The 16,906-nt window shown below is 44.0% G+C and overlaps 1 protein-coding gene across 1 annotated transcript in view; it reads right to left on the bottom strand.

The window, feature by feature from the left end:
• The window catches only part of BACH2 (BTB domain and CNC homolog 2), a 522,926-nt gene extending 510,917 nt beyond the window's left edge, over positions 1–12,009 (bottom strand). The window contains exon 1 of the mRNA XM_030195639.1: positions 11,744–12,009. The gene's annotated coding sequence lies outside the window, so the exon portion shown is untranslated. The remainder of the gene's footprint in view (positions 1–11,743) is intronic.
• Positions 12,010–16,906: the final 4,897 nt, after the last annotated feature.

The raw sequence follows: 16,906 nt of genomic DNA, 5'->3' as shown, positions 1-16,906 counted from the left end.
TAATGCGTCACACCCCAGACCTGTACTGGCAAAAATCCTTCGATACCCACAGGCCCTTCAAATCATCATGGTTGCAAAAGATAAGCCTTCTCTATTGTACCAAGGCAACAACGTACTTTTTCTACCAGATCTAGCAAAAACCACCACCACTATGAAAAGAGAAAGCATTTCTAACTCTATTTGAAAGATTTGAGAGCCCGTTTTGGATTAATGTACCCTGCAAGAATGAAGATTACATATAATAACCGTACCATCACTTATAAAGAGCCTGAAGTTCTACGTGAATGGTTCATGCAAATTTAAATGGGACGACTACTCATAAATTGATAATATGGCTACGTGTTTCCCCATAACGGGATCTCCTGTTCTCACCTCTTAAATGATAAAGGGGATGGGATGACTTCCTATGAGGAAAGGCTAAAGCGGCTAGGGCTCTTCAGCTTGGAGAAAAGGTGGCTGAGGGGAGATATGATAGAGGTCTATAAAATAATGAGTGGAGTTGAACGGGTAGATGTGAAGCTTCTGTTCACGCTTTCCAAAAATACTAGGACTAGGGGGCATGCGATGAAGCTACAATGTAGTAAATTTAAACAAATCGGAGAAAGTTTTTCTTCACTCAACGTGTAATTAAACTCTGGAATTCATTGCCAGAGAATGTGGTAAAGGCGGTTAGCTTAGCGGAGTTTAAAAAAAGTTTGAACGGCTTCCTAAAGGAAAAGTCCATAGACCGTTATTAAATGGACTTGGGGAAAATCCACTATTTCTGGGATAAGCAGTATAAAATGTTTTGTACATTTTCGGGATCTTGCCAGCTATTTGTGACCTGGATTGGCCACTGTTGGAAACAGGATGCTGGGCTCGATGGACATTTGGTCTTTCCCAGTATGGCAATACTTATGTACTTATGAATTAGTCTAAACTTGTTATGACAGTAAGTTAACTCTGAAGTTCTTGGTAACTACTACTACTACTTAACATTTCTAAAGCGCTACTAGGGTTACGCAGCGCTGTACAATTTAACATAGGACAGTCCCTGCTCAAAGAGCTTACAATCTAAAGGACACGTGAACAGTCAGTCTGATAGGGGCAGTCAAATTGGGGCAGTCAGGATTTCCTGAAAGGTAAGAGTTAGGTGCCGAACGCAGCATTGAAGAGGTGGGCTTTAAGCAAAGACTTGAAGATGGGCAGGGAGGGGGCTTGGCGTAAGGGCTCGGGAAGGTTGTTCCAAGCATAGGGTGAGGCGAGGCAGAATGAGCGGAGCCTGGAGTTGGCGGTGGTGGAGAAGGGTAATGAGAGGAGGGATTTGTCCTGTGAACGGAGGTTTCGGGCGGGAATGTAAGGGTAGAGAGGTAGTGAGGGGCAGCAGACTGAGTGCATTTGTAGGTAAGAAGGAGAAGCTTGAACTGAATTGCGATATGATATTTAATTTAACTGCATATATTTATTTGTAATTATGTGAATATGACGCCTTTCTATGTCCATTATATTATCTCAGCTACGATATGTGATGTTTTTGATTGCATTTATGCTCTTCCAAAATTTATGTTGACTTTATGCTTTGTCTACATAAGCATTACTTCTTTTTCCCTATATTATTTGGATTGACAGATGCATCTTATTCATACAGAGATTGAGAGCCGTATAAGCTTCCAAATGCTTGAAATGGCCACTGGAATGTCACTGGCTCTATTTTAATTATGTTTTTAGTTCTGATGATGGGAATACTGATTTGGTCAATTTTTATTTGATCCTGTTGATTGTGTCATGCATTTCCAATGCTGAATACTACTAATGGGCATACTGTGTTATGTACGTTTTGTCTTGATATGATTTGATCACATCCTTTTGCAATATAGCTTCATGGAATGTCAATGGACTGAATCATGGGAGCCCAAGAGCTAGTATGGCAGAGCCTTGGACTCTGGGGAAGGAAGGCAGAGGTCCTGGATATAGGAGGGGAAGAGGGAGGTGGCAGAAACAACCTATGATAGGGGGGGAATTTACTTTAAAAATGTGCTTTCCCGCCAGGTTCCCATGTGGGTATTGGGAGAGAGCGGTCTTAAGTACATAAGTAATGCCATACTGGGAAAAGACCAAGGGTCCATCGAGCCCAGCATCTTGTCCACGACAGCGGCCAATCCAGGCCAAGGGCACCTGGCAAGCTTCCCAAACGTACAAACATTCTATACACGTTATTCCTGGGATTTTGGATTTTTCCAAGTCCGTTTAGTAGCGGTTTATGGACTTGTCCTTTAGGAAACCATCCAACCCCTTTTTAAACTCTGCTAAGCTAACCACCTTCACCACATTTTCCGGCAATGAATTCCAGAGTTTAATTACACGTTGGGTGAAGAAAAAGTTTCTCCGATTTGTTTTAAATTTACTACACTGGGGAGGGGGAGGTCGGCAGGAAAAGGTATATAAAGAGATCCACCTCCGGGCAGCTGGGTCTTTCCTGCTCCTCAGAGACGGCTTCACCAGCCCACCCTCACTTTTCTTTTTGAAGGTTAGGTTCTGGGAGTGGTGACTTGACTGGTTGTCACAGCAAGCGTGTGGGGGAGGGAGGGGGGAAGACAATCAAGCTACTGACGCAGTTCATCAGGTGATGAGCACATAACTAAAGCTGGAGGAGCTGGTGGGTCAGGTGACCCGGAGTAGGCAGGGCATGGAGGGCCATGCCTTACACGTGCCCTAGCTGTCATGGTGGAGCACAGAAGGTCAAGATATTAGGACATATGGAATTGTTTAAGTTGAGCTCAGGTGATGGCTATTTTCTACTGTTGTATATTAAACTGTTACATCTATTAAACAAGGCTGCAGCCTATGTTATTTTACCATACTTACTGTGAATTGTGTTATTTGGGAGATGGGGCAAGAAGGGTTAAGAGAAGGGGCTGGGGGTGGACTGTGGTGACGAGTCCCAGCTCCAAGTGTTAATCCAACTAAATGCCAACATTTTTTTAATCATGCTAAAAAAAATACAATCTTGACATATTAGTATTGCAAAAGACTCACTTATCAGACTCTAACTGTATGAGGTTTAATCCTCCGTGGATTGGTCACTCAACTTATGCACCTGCTCAATCTAAAAAAACGGAGGAGCAGCTATTTTATTCAAAAAGAATCTTCCAATTCCTATTCTCTAACAATCTTTGGATCTTAATGGTCGATGGGCAATGCCATGCCACAGCTTGGGCCTATAAAATTTTATGCATCCAATATTGATCAGAATATAGTACCACACCGACCTCGTTGGCTGGCGATTTTAATGTCACTTTGGATAACATCCTGGATCGTCAGTCCAACCGCATTCAGAGACAAACCAAAATGCGAAAGGAGCTTCTTGTAAATATATGGCGCCTTCAATACCCCAATGCTCGCAAGTACTCATTCCACATCACTCATACTCGAGAATAGACTTTTTCTTCTCTCTAAATCTTTAATAACTCAGACCCCCGACATGAAAATTAATCCAATTTTAATTACTGATCACACAATGATCCATCTTAAGTTACAGCTTGACTATAGTAAACCAAAGCACATACGGAGATTTAGTGGAGGAGTGGCCTAGTGGTTAGGGTGATGGACTTTGGTCCTGAGGAACTGAGTTCAATTCCCGGCAGCTCCTTGTGACTCTGGGCAAGTCACTTAACCCTCCATTGCCCGCCGCATTGAGCCTGCCATGAGTGGGAAAGCGCGGGGTACAAATGTAACAAAAACAAAATAGATACTATTGGAGATTCTACATGGAATGTTGCTACTATTGGAGATTCTACATGGAATGTTGCTACTCCACTAGCAACATTCCATGTAGAAGGCCACACAGGCTTCTGTTTCTGTGAGTCTGACGTCCTGAAGCAGAAGCCTGCGCGGCCACATTGGTGATCCGCAAGGGCCGACTTCTACATGGAATGTTGCTAGTGGAATAGCAGAATCTCAAATAGTAGCAACAGTGGAGGAGTGGCCTAGTGGTTAGGGTGGTGGACTTTGGTCCTGGGGAACTGAGGAACTGAGTTCGATTCCCACTTCAGGCACAGGCAGCTCCTTGTGACTCTGGGCAAGTTACTTAACCCTCCATTGCCCGCCGCATTGAGCCTGCCATGAGTGGGAAAGCGCGGGGTACAAATGTAACAAAAAAAGCAAAAAACAATCATAAATTCCTTGAGGATTCATTCAAAAAATTGATCATTTTATAATGAATTTCTACACATGGCACAATAATATAGATCCTCCACCACCTACCACCTGGGAAGCCTTCAAAGCTCGTCTTAGAAGTGAAATAATAAGCTTCGCTGCTTCAAGTAGAAAATAAAATTACACAACTGAAAAAACTTCATTATTAATACTAAATGCCACAATATACTTATGTCTCTGCTTCAACTTAAATATCAATACAATAAATGATGTAGCTATCAAGCTAATCGCAATCTGGCTGTGCATAAAACTGGTCACTATACTTCAGTTAGGGGGTCTTTTATAAAAGGTGTGGTAACATCTTTAGTGCATGCTAAATGCTAGAGACACCCATAGGAATATATGGGTGTCTCTAGCATTTAGCGCAGGCTTATTTTTACCGTGCACTAAAAATGTTAGTACGCCTTTGTAAAAGGACCCCTATATAAAGCTGGTAGGTTACTTGCCAGATATAAGACAACAAAGGCATCATATATGAACTATGCGTTTAGATAATGACTGCATAGCTACCACGGATCGTTTATCGTTTATTTATTTACTATACCGTTTCTTATTGCATTCGCAAAACAGAACGGTTTACATCATAAAAGCTAAAATTTATATTAAAAAACATAAAGAAATCCATTAATTTGATCGGAAAGCACTGCAAAACACTAACATTCATACTAAAATTATATAGACAATAAACAACCATCCACGCCAAAAATATAATTAAACTTAGCGCGGCGGATAAAAATATTTCCAGAGCTTTTGTCACCTATTATCAACGTTTATTCAGCACTTTTTGTGCAAATCTTACTTTCCCATATACAAAAGGATTCTCTTGGTGCACCAATTAAAGTAGTATACTATGCCGTACTTTGTATTGTTATTTGAATATTTTTACTGCTGTAATTGTCTATTGCTCGTTTGATTTATTCTTACTGTACATTGCCTTGAGTGAATGCCTTCAAAAAGGTGGTAAATAAATCCTAATAAATAAACCTCAGCCATTAAATCTCTGGCAAGCAACAAGACACCTGGACCAGACGGGTACACAGCTGAGTTTTACTGCATCTTTCATGGCAATCTACCTCCCATTTTGTGCTCTTTAAATCGCTTCGTATGGCAATATCCCACACCACAAGGTTGATTTACTAAAGCACAAGTTGTTATTTTACCCAAACTAGGACATGCCATAACTAAAGTTCAAAATGTCATCCCATATCTCTACTTAATTTAGACTGTAAAATTATGGCTAATGTTTTAGCTACAAGACTAGAGTCTATAATTGGTTCTCTAACCCACACTAATCAAATTGGATTCATGTTTGGAAGATTCATTGGAGACAATGCTAGGATGTTTCATGACCTACTGACTTTTACGAACAGCAAAATCTCATCTTCTGCCTTGGCTACAGCTATCTGTTTGGATGCAGAAAAGCCTTTGACATGGTCAAATGGCCATATTTATTTACAATTCTTGAATGGTTTGGATGTGGTTCTGATTTTGTAAATGTGTGAAACTATTGTATACTAAACCATGTTCTAGAATTCAGATAAATGGTGATCCTTCTGTTAATATCAGTCTAGCTAGGTGTACCAGACAGGGATGCCCACTATCCCCTTGCTTATTCAATTTAGCTTTGGAACCCTATTGATTGCCATTAGAAAAAACATTAATATATCTTGTGAATCGGGGAGGGGGGGAGTCCGGTTCAGAAACCTTTGCAGCTCCTTTTAGTCCTGTGCAAGTCAATCCTCAGATCCAAACTCAGATTGTGAGCTTCAGGGACAGAAAAATAGCTACTGTACCTGAATGTACACTGCCAGAGCCGGTGGTTGGGAGGCGGGGGTAGTGCTGGGCAGACTTATACGGTCTGTGCCAGGGCTGGTGGTTGGGAGGCGGGGATAGTGCTGGGCAGACTTATACAGTCTGTGCCCTGAAGAGGACAGGTACAAATCAAGGTAGGGTATACACAAAAAGTAGCACATACGAGTTTATCTTGTTGGGCAGACTGGATGGACCGTGCAGGTCTTTTTCTGCCGTCATCTACTATGTTACTATGTATTGATGGGCATGAATTTGCATTGGCGTATGCAGATGGCCTCCTGGTCTCTTTGACAGATCCAGTGACATCGATTCCAGTTCTTCTTAATCTAGTTAATAATTTTTCTTCATTTTCTGGATATTGAATCAACTGGGCCAAATCTAAGGCTATGCCTATGAAAGACCACACAACGCAGATTTAGGCTCTGCTAACTTCCGCTGGTCTCCTTTATATATTAAATATCTGGGCATGCTTTTCCATAGAGACAGAAAAATTATGGAATTAAATATGGATAACATCCTAGAGAAAATACGTACTTTATTTCAAAGGTGGACCCCGTTAATGCTCTCTTGGTGGGGTAGGATCGAAACTATAAAAATGACACTTCCACCTGCTACTAATGATTATATTAGCATGTTACCAATGTTGGCTCCATCCTTGTTTTAAAATAAGAATATAGATTTTTAAAAATACTTACTAAATATCTATGGAAAGGTAAACAACCTAGAATAACATTAAAGACTCTCAAAGCTTCTAAAAAAAACAGAGGTGTTGGATTCCCTGAGTTTTATACTTACCACCTTGATAATCTTTTACATTATGGATCCCAATCACAGGCGGCGCAATGAGGCCACGGTCCCAGCAATATTTTGCCCAATAACACAGCACCAGCTACTAGACAGCTTTGAAACAGGGTTGGAGATTAGCTTGTTTGGCTCCTCCTCCGCTGCCCCTGAGCCCAATGGTCATCTGATCGAATTGACCAATCTTACAGTCCTGATTGGCTCCTGATTGAAAAGGCACTTCTTTATAATATGCCTAAACTCTCAGCTGTTGCCCCTGATCTAGAACCGGTGAGATCAACCCTCATTGCTTTACTTGCTTTAGATAAGATCTAACCTACTGCTCGTTGGCAGTCTATGACTGCACCCATTTGGCGTAACACCAAAAAAAATGATAAATAATAAAACCCTATATTGGGCAATCTTGGTGTCAACTTGGAATATGGTCCTTAAATCAAATTATTATTGAGAATTCATTTGTATCTTTTCCATTTTTAATGGAGAAATGCAACCTTCCCACCACATAAATGGGATACAATTACAACATAGTATTAGAAAAAGGTTTCCCTAATATATCACACTTTTAAACCGATCTCCAATCTAGAGAAAGACTGTAATTTGGCCATTATACTTGGTCATACTACCTCATTCTTTTATAAGAAAAATGAGAAATGCATTGTTTTCTTTTAGTTTATCTTTCAAAACAAAATGGGAATAGGATTCCAATTGGATTGGTACTGATATGGAATGGCAAAATCACTTTTGTTGTGCTTACAGACCCAATCCACCAGCCTCACTAAAACATTGTACTTTTTAAGCCAAAGAGCACCCTGGACCACATATAAAGGGCTCCTTTTACAAAACCACACTAGCGATTACTGGTGCACCAAATGCGACGAAGCCCATTCAATTCCTATGTGGTTTGTTGCATTTGGTGGGCAGTAATCACTACCGCGGCCCAAAATGTGATTGGCTTTGCATCTCATCATGAGGGAATCTAAATCATATGATTATTGCCCTTTGATTTTGTCTTTCTGGATGTCTCTATGGGCAGGAATTAAAAACTTTCTCCCTATAAATAAAGATTTGACTTTCCCTATAATTAGATCATTAGCTCTCTCCGAACCATTAGATAAATAGCAATCTCGATTACAAGATATTGTCTTAGCTATTACTATACAGTTGATCTTCTCAAATTGGAAAATTGAATCTTTATTTAATACTAGTATAAAAGGCCCGTTTCGGTAGGCAATGAAACAGGCGCTAGCAAGGTAATCCCCCCTGCAGCGTCCTTCCTGTCTCCCCTGCCCCCCCTGCTGTCACCCATCTGGTCTCAGGACCCCCTCCCCACCAACCCTCCTCTGCCCCTGCAGCCATGCATGTGCAGCGGCCCTCCTCTCTCCCCTGCTCCCCCTGCAGCCACCCATGTCCAGCGACTCTCCTCTCCCCCTGCCCCCCCTGCAGCCACCCATGTCCAGCAACCCTCCTCTCCCCCTGCAGCTACCCATGTCCAGCGACCCTCCTCTCCCCTGCCCCCCTGCAGCCACCCATGTCCAACGACCCCTCCTCTCCTTTCCCCTTGCCTCCCCTGTCCAGCGACCCACCTCTCTCCCCCTGCCCCCCCTGCAGCCACCCATGTCCAGCGACCCTCCTCTCCCCCTGCAGCATCCCTTGTCTCCCCTGCCCTCCCCTGCAGCCACCCATCTGGTCTCAGGACCCCTCCCCACCTCCCTCTTCCCTGCCCCCCCTGCAGCCATCCATGTCCAGCGACCCTCCTCTCCCCCTGCAGCCACCCATGTCCAGCGACCCTCCCCTCCCCCTGCCCCCCTCCAGCAACCGTCCCCTCCCCCCTCGGCGCATCACCCAAACCCATACCCCCCCAAGCCCCTACCCCTCCCTCGGGCACGTCAACCCCCTCGCCACCCGCAGCCGCCAATACTAACGCTGTCCGGCCGCTGCTGCGTCTCCTGTTGAGCAGCAGCGGACGGTACAAAAAGAAAAAAGCCAAAAAAAGATTTTAAACCTGAAACACGGCTCCATAGACAGCCATCTGGCACTGGCTGTCATCTCTGCAGCCGCTCCTCCTCTCCCCTCTGACGTCGCTGCGCTCCTCCGGGGTCTTCCTGCAGGGGCAGTGACGTGGAGGGGAGAGGAGGAGCGGCTGCAGTGACGACAGCCAATGCCAGATGGCTGTCTACGGAGCCGCGTTTCAGGTTTAAAATTTTTTTTTGGCTTTTTTCTTTTTGTACCGGCCGCTGCTGCTCCACAGGAGAAGCAGCAGCGGTGGGACAGCGTTAGTATTGGCGGCTTCGGAGGGCGAGGGAGTTGATGTGCCTGAGAGGGGGGTAGGGGCTTTGGTGATGCGCTGGGGGGAGGGTCTTGGGTGATGCGTCGAGGGGGGTAGGGGCATGGGTGCTGCGCCGGGGCGGAGGGGCTTGGCTGTTGCGCCGAGGGGGGGCACTGAGAGCTGATTGGTAGGCAGGGGGAGGAGTAGGGAAACACACTCTGCGTTGCTCGCGGTTTTTCAGGGCAGGGGCTTGGCTGTTGCGCCAGGGGGGGGGGGGGGCACTGACAGCTGTTTCCCAGGCAGGGGGAGGAGTAGGGATACTCCTCCCCTTGCCTTGGAATCAACTGTCAGTGACATCACTGTCGTCAGTGCATTCTAAACTGCCTAGCAGACCACCTCCAAGGGAGCCACGGTCCCAGGCACATTAGAACGTTGGAGGTGAGAATTATTATATAGGACTAGCTTTTGGTAGCATGATTGCTCTGATTCGTGGACATGAATACAAAGCCACCGAATGCACCAACAGCTACAAATCAATTGAAAAAAATCTGGTCACCAACTGCTATCTTGACACTCCATGGGCATCCCTATTAGGGTATTTCTTTTTTCAGTTTTATTTTCATTTTACAATTTCCATTTCTACAGAAGTACCATTTGTATTCACAAAAAAAACATTTTTTTTGCTTTTGATGCTATATATTGATTTATACTCTATTGTACTGGTTATTGTTTATATTGTTAACGACATTTCTTGTATTATTGTTAAGTATTGTTTATATTGTATTTTTTGTCAAAAATACAATAAAATTATGTGAACTTAAAAAAAAAGACACAATCTTACAAGGTGAGTTTTACAGTTAAACAGTAATTGTACAGCTAAAGTGGCAACCACATGAGATAATCCCAAACCGATTAGCACATTTTTACAATTCACAGCTTTGTACTGTATTCCAGTCTTCCAGCACCGGTGTGTTATTATACTTATAGATGGACAGATATAGAGACATATACATATAGGTTTTTAGACTGGATGGCAAAAGTTCATTGTAAGATTTTAGTGAGGTTCTTGCACTGAAGGGTGCAGTGATTTCACAACACGGGCACTAGAAACCAGTGAGAAAAGCATTAGCAGTAGGACAGAAATAGCCAATCCACAAAAGGAGAGGGAAGATTTAGCTGCTTCTTTAGTCAGCCCACTTCCTGCCGACTGCATTTTAACTGACTTGAGAAAATCATTAATAGAATTAGCATATCTCGCTCTCCAACACGCGAGCACAAAACAACGTTAGCATTTTCGAGAGGATTTTTCACGCTAAAGTCAACACATCATCATTTTAGGGACGACCAGCACTCAACAATTATTACAACACAACTGATCTCTTCACCTAAGGTGGGATCTGAGAAAGATCAAATGCCTGCAAAAAAAGGAAAAGGTTGTGAACCAGCGCTTGCCAGACACCTGCACAATAGAGTTTGCTTTGTTTACCAAAGGGATGCCTCCAAACATTGCACGATTTTTGCACATTATTAATTTGACAAGGAGATATTGTCCGAGCTGTGATCTGGGTTGCAAAGAGAGCCGGAACGAACGTACAGGCTGCACGCATGTCACCCCAAACTGCAAGGCTGGAGCATGTTTCATTGTTTGTTTCGTGCTGATATTCATACATTATGGTAAACCTCTCTGGGTGACTTGTTCTCAAGCCGGGGACGTGGTTCCATAATGCGATAATTACTTGGGGGGGGGGGGGGGGTCTTAAATCACAGTCCGAGTGAAATCTCAAAAATAAACTTTTTTAAAAATAAATTTCAATCTGCAGTTTAATCATTTAAAAATTGCCTCATTTGCTTGTCTTCTTGCGTACATCATCTGAAATTCCACCAGCACGAATCAGACCAGGGAAACACCAATCTTGCACCAGATTTTCTTTTCTTTAAAGAATGATGTAGCAATGTATCCCGGGAGTGGGGGGGGGGGGGGTGATTTAAAATGAACAGAGATGAAAACAATGTTTAAAGGCAACTACCAGCCAAACTCTGACTCGGCTGATCTCTTTTACACTTCCACATCCGGACTGTAAGGAACCAAACAAGAGAGGATTAGAATGCGAAGGGGAGGGGGGGGGGAAGATGAGAGGTTTAGCTCGGGTCTGTCTCGATGCAAAAAACAGGCCCTGGAAATCTGACAGCTGCTTTGCAGCAGTTTCAGTACAAAACAACAAGAGCCATGCCTGGTTGATTCACCCCCTCGTTTCTCTGCTGCTGCTCTTCCTAAATATCCATCAGCGCGCGCGCACACACAGTGTATCCGCTTTTCTGCACACACACACACACACACTGAACGCACTCTCCACTTACAATAAAAAAAAATCTGACAGCAAAGACGCACAAGCCTCCTCTCTGCAACAACACAATTCCAGCAGCATAAAGAGAAGGAGGGGCCCCCTAGCAAAAGCCCCTTCGTGGCATTTCCCAAGTGCAAAGCGCCCTGCCTGCCCCGGAGAAATCCAGCAACACAATCTGGAAATTGTGAGCGAGGGACAGCCCCAGAGAGATCTCTTCGTTTCACTTCAAAAATGCACATTCTGCCAGTAACCCTGCTCGGTGCAAACACGAAAACTTCACCCCGATCTCCGAAGAAGAAATAAAATAAACGAGCCACCTACTCACCCTTCAAGTAACTTTCCAGGTTTCTTTTCTCCTTCTCTCCTTTTTTTTTTTGCTACGGTAATCGGCGCGGCTTGCAATTGTATGATTTGGTTTTTACCCAGCGAAAACTCATCACCACCTCGCGATTTGCTCGCTCAGTGCCTCTGAGGAGGCAGGGGAAGGCTCCAGCGCTGCTTCCCCAGCTGGATCGAGTGTTACTCCGATGGAAGGAGAGCATGCACACAAGGCTGAACGTGTGTGTGTGTGTCTCAGGCTGTCTATCTGTGCCGTACACGGCTAGGCTTCTCCTCCCGCCGCTGCCTCGTTCGCATGCAGCACCTCTCTGTTTGTTGCTCTTCTGGATGGAACGCCTACTCTCTCTCAATCGCTACATTGTTGACATTCGGAGGCTGACGTCACCCCAGCCCCCATTCACAATAACTTTACATAAAACGGGCAGGGCGGCAGTCGTTGGGGGCTAGGGCCTGTACGTTCCGAAAGTAACGTAAGGGACTCTGCGAATAGCGGTTCGAACGCTCCTATTTCTCTTTCCCCCTCCCATTTCGTCTTCCTGTTCCTTAGCCATTTTGCTGAGTAGGACTGTCAGGCACGCGCCGTAACCTCACACGCTCTCCAGCTGATGGTCCCTCCCTCCCTCCCCAGCCCTTAGCTTCTGCTGCACACGGATTGGCACGCGGGGACTGTGGGAATGAGTGTAGTGGGGGGAGGGGATTTTATGAACAAAAGATATGAAGAATTTCTACTGATTTATAATTATGAGCATTGGTGTCAGGCATTTTGAAAATTTGACCCCCATGTGAGGTCATGCTGCCGATTTTTTGGCGCGATTTTAACATGTTTTACAGGAGTAGTGGTGATGCTGATCCTCATGCTTTAGATGATAATGCAGCGGTTTTTGACGGTAGGGTACACGTTTTAAATATTTTTAAGGTGCTTTTATTTTTGGCTCGTATCTGCCCAGTTAAAATTGCAAGTTTTTTGCAGGGTATGTAAGGCAGAGCTGCTAAGGTATCCCGATTTTTAAGAGGGAAATTTTAGTATATGTCCCAACCCCACCCCACCCTGACTTGACCCCGCCCACTCTATCTCATAGCTCCACCCCCTGGTACACCTCAATCCCTGTGCCATTCCAGCAGTATTTAATTTACACCAGTAACAGCACAGGGCAAGGGGAAGTGTTTCACCCCTTATCTAGCATCTATTCCCCCCCCCCCCCCCACATACCTGTGAAGGGACATCAGCCCCCTCCCCCCACTTTGAGGTTAAGCCCATTCCAAAATTGTGGCACAGGTTGAATCACTGGGCGGAGCCCAAGCCCGCTAGCTGAAGAGGTCCACTGCATGAGCCGCCTGCCGGCCCTCCCGCATATGATCAATTGAGGCACTTGAAAATAGAAAATGACCTCCCCTTACTCCCATAGTGGTCACTAACCCCCTCCCACCCTCAGAAAACATCTTTAAAAATATTGATTGCCAGCCTCTATGCCAGCCTCAGATATCATACTCAGGTCCATCACAGCAGTATGCAGGTACCTAGAGCAGTTTTAGTGGGTGCAGTGCACTTCAAGCAGGCGGACCCAGGCCCCCCCCCCCCCACCTGTTACGTTTGTGGAGGAAACAGCGAGCCCTCCAAAACCCACCACAAACCCACTGTACCCACATCTAGGTGCCGCCTTCACCCGTAAGGGCTATTGTAGTGGTGTACAGTTGTGGGTAGTGGGTTTTGGGGGGGGTGGGGGGGCTCAGCACACAAGGAAAGGGAGCTATGTACCTGGGAGCAATTTATGAAGTCCACTGCAGTGCCCCCTAGGGTGTCCGGTTGGTGTCCTGGCATGTCAGGGGGACCACTGCACTACAAATGCTGGCTTCTCCCATGACCAAATGGATTGCATTTGGTCGATTCTGAGATGGACGTCCTTGGTTTCCATTATCGCCGAAAATCAGAAATGACCAAGTCTAGGGATGACCGTATTATCGAAAAGAAAGATGGACGTCCATTTTGTTTCAAAAATACGGGTTTCTCCCGCCCCTGGATGGGGATGTTTTGCGAGGACGTCCAAATTGAAACGAGGGCGTCCCTTTCGATTATGCCCCTCCACGTACTATATCCCCCAAAAAACACTATATATTATTCCCCCCCCCCCAACACATAAACTATATACAATGGTGTTCTTTTTCACAAGAGGAAAATGTAATAAAATGGCAGAAGGATGTTGCTCTTGCAAAGACGTCTACGTTGTGATTTTTCAAACTGATTTGAGACATTTTTCTCCGCAGTTTGTCCAAATTTCAAGGGGACGAGTTTTAGGCAGGAACAAAAACAAACAGTCTGGGGCAAAAAACGAGACAGTTTTGGCTAAATTTGTTTCAAGTATTTTTATTTTACTACTCTAATTGCCTACTGCTCATGTTTGATCTATTCTTACTGTACACCGCCTTGAGTGAATTCCTTCAAAAAGGCAGTAAATAAACCGTAATAAATAAATAAGTATAACTAAGTTACAAAAAGGTGTCCTAAATGACTACTGGAGAGATTAAGGCATGATTCCCCCTTAATCCCCCAGTGGTCACTGACCCCCCTCGCACTCCCCGAAGATGTGATTGTGACAGTACATACCAGGCTCTACGATAGCTTCAGATATGATGGCCATTCCTATTAGGGCAGCACGCTGGTGCCAAGAGTAGGCTAGTGGTCAGTGAGTGCAATGGACTGTACAGAAGGGGATCCAGGGTCATATCCCACTCTAACCTGCACACTTGTGGTAGAAAATGTGAGCCCTCCGAAAACCACTAAATACTGCAGGTTTGAGAGCTATTGTAGGGATGCACAGTGAAGTACAGTTGGGGTTTTTTTTTCCTCTTCACAATACAATATAAGGAGGTTATGGTAAAAGCTGTACCTATGACCTTTTATGTGAAGTGACCATAAAATCGCTCTATTGGTCACTCAGGTTTTGGACGTTTTTAATAAAATGTCCCAAATTGAACCTAGATGCCATATCGAAAATGCCCCTCCACAATTCAAAAGTGTCATATATTACTACTACTACTTATCATTTCTATAGCGCTACCGGACGTACGCAGCGCTTCACACTTGAACATGGAGAGACAGTCCCTGCTCAATAGAGTTTACAATCTAATTATGACAGACAGACAGGACAAGTAAGGGATAAGGGTTAGGACAGACAGGACATATCAGGGATAGGGGACAGTTGAAGGTTTAGGTGTTAAAAGCAGCATCGAAGAGGTGGGTTTTTAGTCTAGATTTGAAGATGGCCAGAGATGAGGCTTGGCGTACCGGCTCAGGAAGTTTATTCCAGGCATATGGTGCAGCAAGATAGAAGGAACGGAGTCTGGAGTTAGCGGTGGAGGAGAAGGGTGCAGATAAGAGAGATTTGCCCAGTGATTCTCCACTTGTGACCTGGATTGGCCACCGTTGGAAACAGGATACTGGGCTAGATGGACCATTGGTCTGACCCAGTATGGCTATTCTTATTTTCTTAACAGATAAAACAATGTGTAAGTCTTTAAAGAAGCTCTATATACATTCCCCCATCTCTACAACTATGTTGAGTACTGTGGAGAACTGTCAGCTGCAGCTATCAGATGTCTTTCCAAGGATCCTCATCTGCAGTCCATGTGGGTGGGATCTGAGAAACAGGAATAAGACAGAAATCAGGACCATGTCGTCGACATGTGCACACATACCCCATAAGGTCTCTGTCAATCACAACAAGAGCTGCCACATCTGTGAAGGAACCTGGACTCCGAATTCCATCTCCCCCAATATATACATTCATGGTAAGGCTTAGCAATCGGGATGACCCACGCACATCTCACAATTGTTCACAACTGTGTTTTTTTTAAATGAGGTTTAATTGACCAGCAAATTGGGGTTCAGCATATATAGGCTGAAAACATATATGCTAGGCTCCTCCCAACTAAAAAAGAAGTCTGTTTTTGTATTCTGACATGCATTATATCAAGACGCTTGGTGGCCAATTAATAAAATGGAAGGCATAGACATTTAGCACCCTTAAATGTTTCAATTACTGGCAAGTCATCAAATCATTTAGCAGCTGATTTTAAAATGAGAGGCATGGATCAATGGGAAGGGGGGGGGGGGGTCAACACTGAGAGTTTTAAGAGTTGCTAACATGTGGTCTATGAGATGTAAGTATTTAATTTTGTCTATCCAGATAATGTTATGGATTTTCTATGCTTTGTTTAATAAAAAGGATTTCAATTAAAAAAAAAAAAAGACAGGCATGGAATTTTTTTTTGTGCTTTCCTTCTAAATGTTTGATTAGGTTTCAGAATGTTCAGAATGTATCACAGAGTGTTTTGCAACATATAAGCATTACGTTGCCCCGGGGCTTGCATTGTTCTCTGCATCTGACACCAGTGCTCACGCCATCCTAAGGATAAGATCGTCCCCTTTCAGACTGTACAAGAGCGCTTTTTGCTACGATCATACAGCTAAGTAGCCATTTTTTTGATTGTTTTTTCTTTTTTTGTTAATTTTTGGTATTGGAATGGAGGTAGGGTGTGCGATGATGCTGGAAAGCTGTCTTTACATATCTGCAGCTTTCGGGTTGATATAAAGCACCAAAAAAAAAAGGAGCACAATTCACTATATACAAATACTGTTTTATTTGTGTACATTTGAGTTTATATTATTGTTTTTGTTTTTAAAAGAAATAATATATATTTGCATTCTGGTTTCTGATAAATCAAGAGGTTTACTTAAAGGGAAACTGATAGTTTTTTGGGAAACCCATTATATTTACTAGCTCATCATAACTTCACAGCCAGCTACAGTATAAGGTGACCATTTGCAGCTTTTTCTTGCAGAATCTACAGATGTCTGTGGCACCAGTTTTTTCTATATTTATTATAAACCAGGGGTCCTCCAATCCAGTCCTCGAGGTCCACAACCCAGCCTAATTTTGAGGATTTCCACAATGAATAAGTATGAGATCTATTTGAATGCAATGGAAGCAACGAATGCAAAAAGATCTCATACATATTCATTGTGGAAATCTTGAAAACCAGGCTGGGTTGTGGACCTCGAGGACTGGATTTGAGGACCCCCGCTATAAACTCTCTCATCTGTAATCTGTTGTCCTGGGCTGCAGCTACCAATCACTCATCCTTAGATTTC

This window comes from Microcaecilia unicolor, chromosome 3 (assembly GCF_901765095.1).
Source record: "Microcaecilia unicolor chromosome 3, aMicUni1.1, whole genome shotgun sequence".
Taxonomy (NCBI): domain Eukaryota; kingdom Metazoa; phylum Chordata; class Amphibia; order Gymnophiona; family Siphonopidae; genus Microcaecilia; species Microcaecilia unicolor.
The sequence above is the reverse complement of the archived record's forward strand: the minus strand, read 5'-3'. Positions and strand labels throughout refer to the sequence as shown.